The 10,465-nt window shown below is 40.4% G+C and overlaps 1 long non-coding RNA gene across 1 annotated transcript in view; it reads right to left on the reverse strand.

Moving 5' to 3' along the window:
- Positions 1–2,737: 2,737 nt before the first annotated feature.
- The window catches only part of LOC107831701 (uncharacterized), a 15,926-nt gene continuing 8,198 nt past the window's right edge, over positions 2,738–10,465 (reverse strand). The window contains exon 3 of the long non-coding RNA XR_001658428.2: positions 2,738–2,898. This is a non-coding gene — a long non-coding RNA (uncharacterized LOC107831701). The remainder of the gene's footprint in view (positions 2,899–10,465) is intronic.

Genomic DNA, 10,465 nt, shown 5'->3' on the forward strand with positions numbered 1-10,465 from the left:
CAACTGGTGATACCCAGACCTCAAATCAATCTTAGAGAATACCCTCGCTCCTTGAAGCTAGTAGAATAGATTGTCAATGCGCGGCAAAGGATACTTGTTCTTGATTGTAACTTTATTCAATTGCCTATGGTCGATGCACATCCGTATTGTACTATCCTTCTTCTTCACAAATAGAACTGGTACATACTAGGCCTAATAAATCCCTTATCAAGAAGTTCATGAAGTTGCTATTTCAATTCCTTCAACTCAGCTGGTTCCATACGATACGGAGGGATAGAAATGGGCTGAGTGCCCGACACCAAGTCAATATCCCTGTCGGGCGGTATGTCTGGCAGGTCTGCAGGAAACACATCCAGAAAGTATACCACAGGAACAAAATCAATAGTAGGGGTTTCAGCATCCACATCCCTTACAAAGGCCAAATACGACAGACACCCCTTCCCAACCATCCACTGGGCCTTCAAATAAGAAATCACCATACTAGGAACATAATCTAGAGAACCTCTTCACTCGATCCTTGGCAAACCCGGCATCACCAACGTCATGGTCTTGCATGAAAATACAGAATAGCATGACATGAAGACAACCAATCCATATCCAATATCGCATCGAAATCAACCAGACCAAGCAATAAAAGATCAACTATAGTCTCTAATCCCCCAATAGTCGACACATATGACCATATACATGGTCCACAATAATAGTATTGCCCACCAGCGTAGATACACGAACAGGTGAAACTAAGGACTCACGGGGCATATCCAGCTAATGAGTAAAATACGATGATACATATGAATAAGTGGAACCAGGGTCAAATAATACAGAAGCATCCATGTGGCATACTGAGACAATACCTATGATCACTGTGTCTGAAGTAATGGCATCTGGCCTGGAAGGAATAGCATAGAATCGAGCCTGACCAACCACTTGATCGGCCTCCCCTCTAGGGAAACCCCTAGCTGCCTGAGCCCTACCCCAAGCTGGGTGGGTGGGTGGTGAAGTAACTGGTGCTGAAATCATAGTCTGGCCCCTCTACTGAACTAGACCTCCCAAGAGGTAGGGACACTGCCTCCTAATATGACCAAGCTTCCCACACTCGTAGCAACCCCGATTCAAAAATGGTGGCGGGGACTGGATCGGGCCCGAGAACTAGAATACCTGCTAGAAGAGCCTAGTGCAAATGAACCGTAGACTGAAGGAGCATGGGATGAGCTCTGAGCTGGAAAAGCATTAAGAGATGACTGACCCAGATGGACACTGTATGAACCATGGCTAGATAATGCACCACAATGAACTGGACGAGTCATCTGAGCGGGCCTATAAGGACGACCCCTGTTGTGGTGGAACTTCTCCCAGAAGGAACACCACCGAAACCATCCGAACCACGAGGCCTCTTGGCCTCCCTCTCCTCACTCTCCTGACAACAGACTATCTCTAATAGGTGAGACCATCAATGAATATCCTAATCCTCTCCCTATCAATCGGAACCAACCAAACTGTATGACGGGCCAACTCTAAAAACCTCATCTCGTACTGGGTCATAGACATGCCATCCTGACATAGCTGCTCAAACTGTATGCACAGCTTCTCCCTGCAAGACTGTGGCACGAACTTCTCTAAGAAGAGAACGGAGAACTCATGTCATATAAACGGTACTGCACCGACCAACCTGCACCTCTCATAAGCCTCCCACCATATGAAGGCAGCCCCAATAAACTGAAAAGTAGTGAATGAGACCCCACTAATCTCCAGGATATCCCCCGTGCGAAGAATCCACTGGAACCTATCCAAGAAGTCCTGGGCATCCTCAGACTCAGCCCCACTAAATGATGGAGGCCAGAGTCTCCTAAATCTTTCTAGTCTCATTTACTCATCATCGGTCATAACGGGACCCACCTAGGCCTGAGCAACTATAACCAGCTAGGCCGATAGTACCCCTAGTGTCTGAAGTCCTTACATCACCTACTCTGGAGTACGGGCGGCGGGAGTTTGACTACCACCTCCGACCTAAGAAGTGGCTGTTGTGGTCGGAACTGAGACCGCCTGAGCGAGGCCAGTGCAAATAGTCAATATCTGGGCTAGAGCATCCTAAAGGTCTTGGAATCACAATAGGCACAGTCGGTGCCTGAGATGGTCCTACCGGCTCAACCACATCTAGAACGTGCTCCTGAGCTAGGGCAACTGGTGGATCTGTAGGTGATGTTTTAGTTGTTGTACGAGCTATACCTCCACCCCTACCGTGACCCCAGCCCCTCGTGGCCCTAACTGGTGGTATTGGTGGTTGTCCATTATGACATGTAGCTCGTATCCTCACCATCTGTGAGAGAACATAATAACAGAATTTAGTTCCCGGGTTCACAAATACGCACGACAAGAATACAAGAATGTGAAGTTTTCCGAAGCATTCGGCAGCCTCTCGAAGATAAGTATAGATGTCTTTGTACCTATTCACAAGGCTCTACTAAACCGGCTCATGACCCGTGAGACCTATGTAACGTAGGCTCTAATACCAACTTGTCGGACCCAAAACTCAACATGTCATGATGACGTCTATCATGATACTATGCAAGCCGACACCTCACATACACCAACATTTTCAAATCCCAAAGATACAAAATTAAATTTAAATAAGTATGAATCTAGTAAAACTGGATATAACATCGTAACTCAGTATAAAATTCTGCCAAAAGATCCCGGGTGTTATGAAGTACATGAGCATCTACATAACAATACGGTCTAACCAATAGAACACTATCTAGGAAAGTAGAACAATATAAACAAGACTAAAAGATAAAGGAGGAGAGTCAAGGTCTGCGGACACCAAGGCAGCTGCCTCGATAATCTCCGAACTGATGAAATGTCAGGAATCAGCACCGCCGTGCTCGAAAACACCTGGATCTGCACACGAAGTACATGGTGTAGCATGAGTACAATCAACTCAATAAGTAACAAGTCTAACTTGTAGTCAACTTCAATAATACAGTAAAAATACAGAGTTTAACAATGTAGAAAAGTAGGCATGCTTCTTAGTTCAACAGCTAAGTTCAACATAGGTAAAATAGGCCAAATGTGGCTGATAAGAAGAGTATGACATCTCTATATCTACATACAAAGGTGAATATTGTATGTGATGTAACATAGTGAAATCCCAAGTACTCACACTCTCAGAGCACTTAATCTGCTCGTCCCAATTCTTGCTAGCCCCACTCAGTCACTCAACACTATACGATACCTGCTGCGGCGTGCAGCCTGATCCATATATTGCCATAATGCCCATTGAAGCGTGCAACTCGATCCACATATATATAGCCATAAGGCTCGTTGTGACATGTAACTCGATCCACATATATATAGCCATAAGGCTCGTTGCTACGTTCAACCCGATCCACATATATAGATAGATAGATAGATATCATTAATAGCACAACACTCAGGTCCCAACTCGATCACCAAACTCTCCAGTCTCTCGGGCTCACGACACTCATGCTAAGCAACCCTAGTCAATGATACAAGATGTGACAATATACGATAATAAAGATTGAGATATGACACTTAATGATGAATCTGACTGAGTACGCACGCGCAATTAAACAGATAATTCAACAGCAAAGAACAACCATTGTGGGTCCCAATAGTACCAGTTTATAGCCTAAACTTGATTTCTGGCATAAATCACAGCTCAAATGTGCTAACACATAGAGTACAACAAAAATTATTCCGATAAAATAGCTACATAGTTCCAGGGAATAGACTAAATCACAATTTCAACGGTGCATGCCTCCACGCCTGTCACCTAGCATGCGCGTCACTTCAACAAATCACGTAGCACGAAATTAGGGATTTCATACCCTCAGAACCAAGCTTAGAAGTGTTACTTGCTCAAACCGTTTAAATATCTACTCCAACACGCCCTTGACTCGTAAAACGGCCTCTGAATGACTCGAATGTAGCCACAAACAAATCGATACGATTAACCCAAGCTAAAGGAATCAATTTCATATGAAATTACTAAGTTCTTAATCAAAAGTCAAAAAGTCAACTCAAAAGCCGGCCCCCGGTACCACGTCTCGGAATCCGATAAAAGTCATAAAATCTGAACACCTATTCAACTGCGAGTCCACCCATACCAAAGTTACTCAAATCCGATACCATAATCTCGATCAAATCACCAAAATTCAACCTATGAACTTTCCTCCATTTCCCCCTAATTTTTCAACTCAAACCACTAATTAAATGATGAAATCAAATACATAAATATGAAATTTAACCAAAAACTAAGTAAGAACCACTTACCCCAATCACTCCCTTAAAAATATTCCCAAGAATCGCCTCCAACCGAGATCCCAAAATCAAATTTGTGATATGAACTCAAACCCACATTTTAAAATATTTAAGATTCTGCCCATGCTTCCTTCATTATGTTGTTTTGTGATATGAATATACCACAAAATTTATCACATTCAAAAAAGTTGTTCCAATGTACAAGAAAACGAATAGATAAAGAAATTAGTAATGCTTTTCTTCCCCATATTTTCTCATTAAAACATCACTTTCATTGTCATGCAAGCGATCAAAAGAACGAAAACTGTTACTGGAAAATGTATGGTTTAATTGTTAGAATCGAAAAAATGAAGTGTCATGCGGAAGCTAACAAAATATACCTTGACGATAATAAATTAGATGACAAAGAAAAAATATTAAAAAAAATATAATATTTTAATATAATTTGGTCAATTGACCTACATCAATTTACTAATATAAAGGAAAACTTATAGAGAGAATAATCTTGCCCTAAATAAGACTCTGTTAAGGATTACATTATGTGTTAAAACACTGTCCGTACAAAAAAAAATAGACGTTAGCTCCCAACAGTTAAATAATCTCCCTCTTGGGCGCTTGGTGCTCACGCACAGCCTGATGGGGACACCGGCCGGCCTCCAACGGCGCGTCCGACAGAGATTCAAGATCTTTTAGACGTAAAGACTACAACAGGAGAAGAGACTCCGTCAAAATCAAAATATGTCAGTGCTCTGAAAGCCCCGACCATTTTGCGCCCTACCCCGAGCCGCCATGGCAACCCATATGTGAAAACTCGCTACTCCACCCATAATGGAATGCCGGCAATCATTTTCAAACCAAGCGATTAATACGGAGTGATGGCGGAGGAATGCCGACTAACAATTGTTGGTAAATTCTTAAGAATTCGTCCTCAAATTGAAAAAATTCGATCTAGCTTTGCTGAGAAAATTTTGGTTAAAGGCAGCATGAAGATTGGGGCTTATGATTTTCGCAGTCTTTATTGATTTCTCAAATGAAGATTATCGTAAAAATGTGTGGTAGAGACGATCAATAGAGATAGAAGGGCAAATAATGTGGTTGGGAAAATAGTCTCCCGACTTAAAACCTGAGGAGGACTCTCCTATAATTCTAGTGTGGGTGTTTCTCCAGGTTTGCCATTCCACTTCCATACGTGGCACTATGTTAAACAAATCCTAGGTACACCTCTATCTATGGACGTTGCAACTGACTACAGAACTCGGCCTAGTATGGCTAAAATCAGGGTGGAGGTTGATCTTACCAAACCTAAACTAAACTCCGTTTGGGTAGGATAAGAGGATGAGCAGAATCCGCTGAAAAGATTCACACAGAAGCTGGAATATGAGGGTGTTCCTAAATTTTGTACTCATTGCAGACTGTTGGGACACTCTTTAACTCAATGTAGAGTTGTTGAGAAGAAAATCGATGCTGAAGGGATGAATTCTGCGAATATGGAACTGAAGCTAAGATTAACAAACATAATGTACTAAAAAACACAGCAGGTACCAGCACAAACAATACTATGACCAACAAGCCTAGAGTGGTAGACAATGATATAAAATAAGGAGTTGTGAATGCAGACCACATGGATGGGGCAAAAACAAAAGGGAAAAGAGTAGAGAAATGAAAAAGAAGTAATAGCAAATTCAGGAAAACATGGTGAGACTATCTTTGAGTCCAGGAAAAATATTAAGGTGAAGGAAGTGGATAATAAGCTTAGAGTTGTTGAAAGAGTGAACCAAGTCAGAAAGCTGAAGAAACAAAAAAAGAAGAAGATGCCCAGAAAAAAGAGTAAAGTAACTTTCAAGCCTGCTATGTCCTAGAGTGGTAGTAGGAAACCAAGGAGTGCCAGTAGCTCACTTCACCCTGTCCAAGTAATTGAGGGCACAAATGATCACCAGGCAACTCACAAGAGTATCTCTAATAGCAAGCAAGATAACAAAAGTAGTTACTTGGCGATGGAAGAACATGACGAACAGGAAAATGATAATGAACAACATAGAAGTAGCAACAAATCAAATACCAGTGCTCAAGTAATGGAAGTTTCAATTCAGTTCACTGAAGACATCAAATTAGCAAATATTGCAAATAATAAAAAGCAGGAAAAGAAGAAGAAACACCAGGCAGTAAAAACTGAAAAAGACTGGGAACAAAACTCTGAAGTGAATCAAGTTGCAGAGAGTATACAGAACATAGAATCAACTAGCCTTGCCCCAGAGATAAAAAACCATCAGTGTGTGGACCTCCAGTATAATCAATATGCGGGAAATACTGATCTTCAATTGAAGAATGTTGACAAGGACATAGAATCAGTCCAAGAAACTACCTCTCCTGAATCCAAGAACTCAAAAAGCAGGGAGGGAAACACTGAAAATAGACAAATCAACGAAAAGGAAAACAAAGAGCAAGAGGAACCAAATGAGTCAGAAAGAAGAGGAAGAAGTGAACAAAGAAAAAGAGGAAGAAGAACAAGGGACAGAACCACACCTCATCATAGAGGAATGGTTCAGACACATGCTATAACTCCTCTAGTATTCCATGATTAATACAATATTTTGGAATATAAAGGGATGAAATCTAAAAAGGCCATACATAGATTAAAATATCTTATTGACATTAACAAGGTTGTCTTTGTTGCAATCATGGAACCTTTTATTGATAAGAACAAGATTGAAGGTTACAAGAGATTTTTGGGATTCCAACATGGTGTCACTAATCCTAGTGGCCAAATTTGGTGCTTCTGCAATAGTCAATGTGATCCTATAGTTATTGCAGAAGATGATCAACAAATCACTCTTAATATTAAAGATAATATGCAAGACAAGGGTCTTTATGTTACTGCAATATATGCTAAATGCACAACTATGGAAAGGAAAGATCTTTGGAGCAGTATTGTGGATATTAATTTGCTCATAGATGGCCCATGGTGTATTGGAGGTGATTTCAATGTTATCATGGATCCAGAAGAGAAATTAGGTGGAAAACCTCATAGAGCTTATAAATTTTTTGACTTTATCACTACTATGGAAGCTTGTGGATTTAGTGACATCAGTTTCACTGGTCCCAGATTTACTTGGTGCAACAATAGGGGACTTAGGAAAAGGATTTAGAAAAGATTAGACAAGATTCTTGTGAATGACCAATGGAGTCAGGTCTTTCAACATAATTGTGTGAAACACCTGGTAAGGACTGGCTCTGACCATAGACCTCTTCTTTTGAAGTGTCACAATGATCATTAAGAAGTCATCAAATATTTCAGATTCCTTGATTTTTGGACTGAACAACAGGACTTCCTAGAGGTTTTTCAAAAAGCTTGGGATGTGCAAGTTACTGGGAATGCTATATGGAGGCTGAAGAGCAAACTTCAGGAGCTTGGTAAAAATCTCAATCAATGGTCCAGAGATAAAGTGGGAGATATTCGCCAGCAAGTAAGTGAATGGGAAGCTAATGTACACATACTGGAAGATCTTGATATTCAGCTGAATTCAGAACACAGTAGGGAGGACATAAATAAAGCTCATGAAGAATACACAAATTGGTTGGGATTACAAGAGAATCTTCTGAAACAGAAGACGCAAACTAAGTGGTTAAGAAGGAGACTGCAATACTAAGTATTTCCATTATATGTTGAGATAAAGGAGAAGAAGGCTTCAGCTTCATAGAATAAAGAACAACAGAGGTAGATGGGTGGAGGGTGATGATAAGATTGCAAGAACAACAACCAGACACTACTCCAAGTTGTTCAATCTTCCTCAACCTGAGATCAATCACAATGTGCTTAGTTGTATACCAAAATGCCTCACAGAAGATGAAAATGCTATGCTCTCTGAGCTTTCAGATGAATCAGAGATCAGGAATACAATATTTAGTCTGAGTGCAGAGAGTACCGTTGGACTAGATGGGTATAGTGGAACATTTTTCCAACCCTTTTGGGAGATCATTAAGAAGGATGTGGTGGATTTTATTTTGGCATTTTTTAAAGGAAAGGAGCTTACAAGATATTACTCACACTCTTGCTTAGTCTTAATTCCAAAAGTTGAATCACACACCAGCTTCTCTGAGTTGAGACCAACCAACCTTAGCAACTTTAACAAAAAAATCATTTCTAAAATCTTGGATGATAAGCTCAACCCTCTTCTTCCCAAATTGATTTCAGACAACCAAAAGTGGTTTTGTCAAGGGTAGACTCATCACCGAAAATATTTTATTAGCACAAGAAATTATTCAAAATATCACCAAGACCAACATGGGAGGAAATATGGTTATTAAGCTTGACATGGCTAAGGCATAAAATAGGATGTCATGGTCATTTATACTAGAGGTCTTAAAAAGGTTTGGCTTTGAGGAATTTTGGATCGATATGATTTGGAGGGTGATTGCTGATGTTTGGTATTCTATCATTATCAATGGTACTAGAAGAGGTTTTTTTTACCTCTTCACAGGGTCTTAAGCAAGGAGACCCACTATCACCTTCTCTCTTTATTTTGGCCGCTGAGGTCTTGTCTAGATCTCTTAATGTTGTTCATGACAATGTTGATTTAATTCCTTTCACCATGAGTCACAGAGGCCCTCTCATTAACCATCTAGCCTATGAAGATGATATAGTCATCTTCACCAGCAGTAACAATAAGTCAGTAAAGCTCATAATGAAGCAAATAAGTAACTATGAAGCCTCCTCTGGACAAAAGGTAAACACTGATAAGAGCTTCTTCCTCACAGATCGTAAGACTGGTGCACACAGAATTAATAGAATGAGGGAGTGTACTGGCTTTTTGGAAAAAAATTTCCCCTTCAGTTACCTTGGTTGTTCCCTGTACATTGGAAGGAAGAAGTTAGAATTATTTGATGGCATGGTTACTAAAGTGGTAAAAAGATTAAATGGTTGGTAGGGAAAGATGTTGTCATATGGAGGAAGAGTAGTGCTGATTAAAAGTGTATTGCAGTCGTTGCCTGTGTATACTTTGTCAGCTATGAGTCCACCTAAGGGTACTTTGAACCTATTCGAGATGCATTTTGCTAATTTCTTTTGGGGCTCCAAAAGTGATAAAACTAAATATCACTAGAGTTCTCGGAAGAATTTATGTACTCCTAAGGATGAGGGAGGTATTGATATTAGAACCATGGAGGATATCAGTAATACTCTTGCTATAAAAAGATGGTGGAGGTTCAGAACTCAACCATCTTTGTGGGCTTCTTTCCTTGAGGCAAAATACTGTGCTAGAGCTCACCCAACCATTAAAGTTTGGGTATCAGGTGATTCCCATCGTGCAAGCATATGACTCTTGTTAGGAAGCAAGTGGAGGCAAATATTGTTTGGAAAATAAATGCAGGTACTTGCAACTTCTGGCTCGATAATTGGACAGAGAAGGGTACTCTAGATAATATGTTTCCTAATTCAGGGGGCAGTAGAAAGGCTAAGGTGCAGGAATACATTACACAAGGTCAATGGAACCTGGAAAAACTTGGTATGATCCTAGCTAATGAAGCTGTGCAACATATAGCTAACCTTAGGATTGGGGAGCAGAATGAATAAGACTATGCCATCTGGAGCCTTATAGAGGATAAAAAATACACAAATAAATTTTCATGGCAGATCACTAGATGCAAAAGGCAGAGAAATGAAGCACTTTACAGGCTATGGAACAAGTGCGTTCCCTTCAAAATTTCCTTCATGTCCTGGAGATTATGCCGTAGTAAATTACCTTTTGATGAGATAATCGCCAAGTTTGGTAACCGGCCAGTTTTTAGATGTAATTGTTGTCAAAGACCAAAATGTGATTCCATTCATCATACATTAAGTGAAGGTGATGCTGCTAGATACATTTGGAATAGATTTGGTATGCCTCTATGGCCTGTTAGGATGATTCTCAAGAAGTGGTGAGAAGTCGAGCATAAAATAAATTATTGCTGCAGATTGTACCAGTAATTATCTTCTGGGAAATTTAGAAAAGTTGGAGTTCTTGCAAGTTTGGAGACCACAAAAGGTTTGCCTATATTCACATGGAGCAGCAAATCACTTGGACCATTCAAGCTGTTGTTACTGTAGCATATCCTAACTGCAAACTGAATTGGCCTTGGGTGAGACTTTGTGAAGAGGTGGAAGCAATGAAACCTATTGTGAGATATTGGCAAGTAACATGGATAAACC

The sequence above is a fragment of the Nicotiana tabacum genome, chromosome 6 (genome assembly GCF_000715075.1).
Source record: "Nicotiana tabacum cultivar K326 chromosome 6, ASM71507v2, whole genome shotgun sequence".
NCBI lineage: Eukaryota > Viridiplantae > Streptophyta > Magnoliopsida > Solanales > Solanaceae > Nicotiana > Nicotiana tabacum.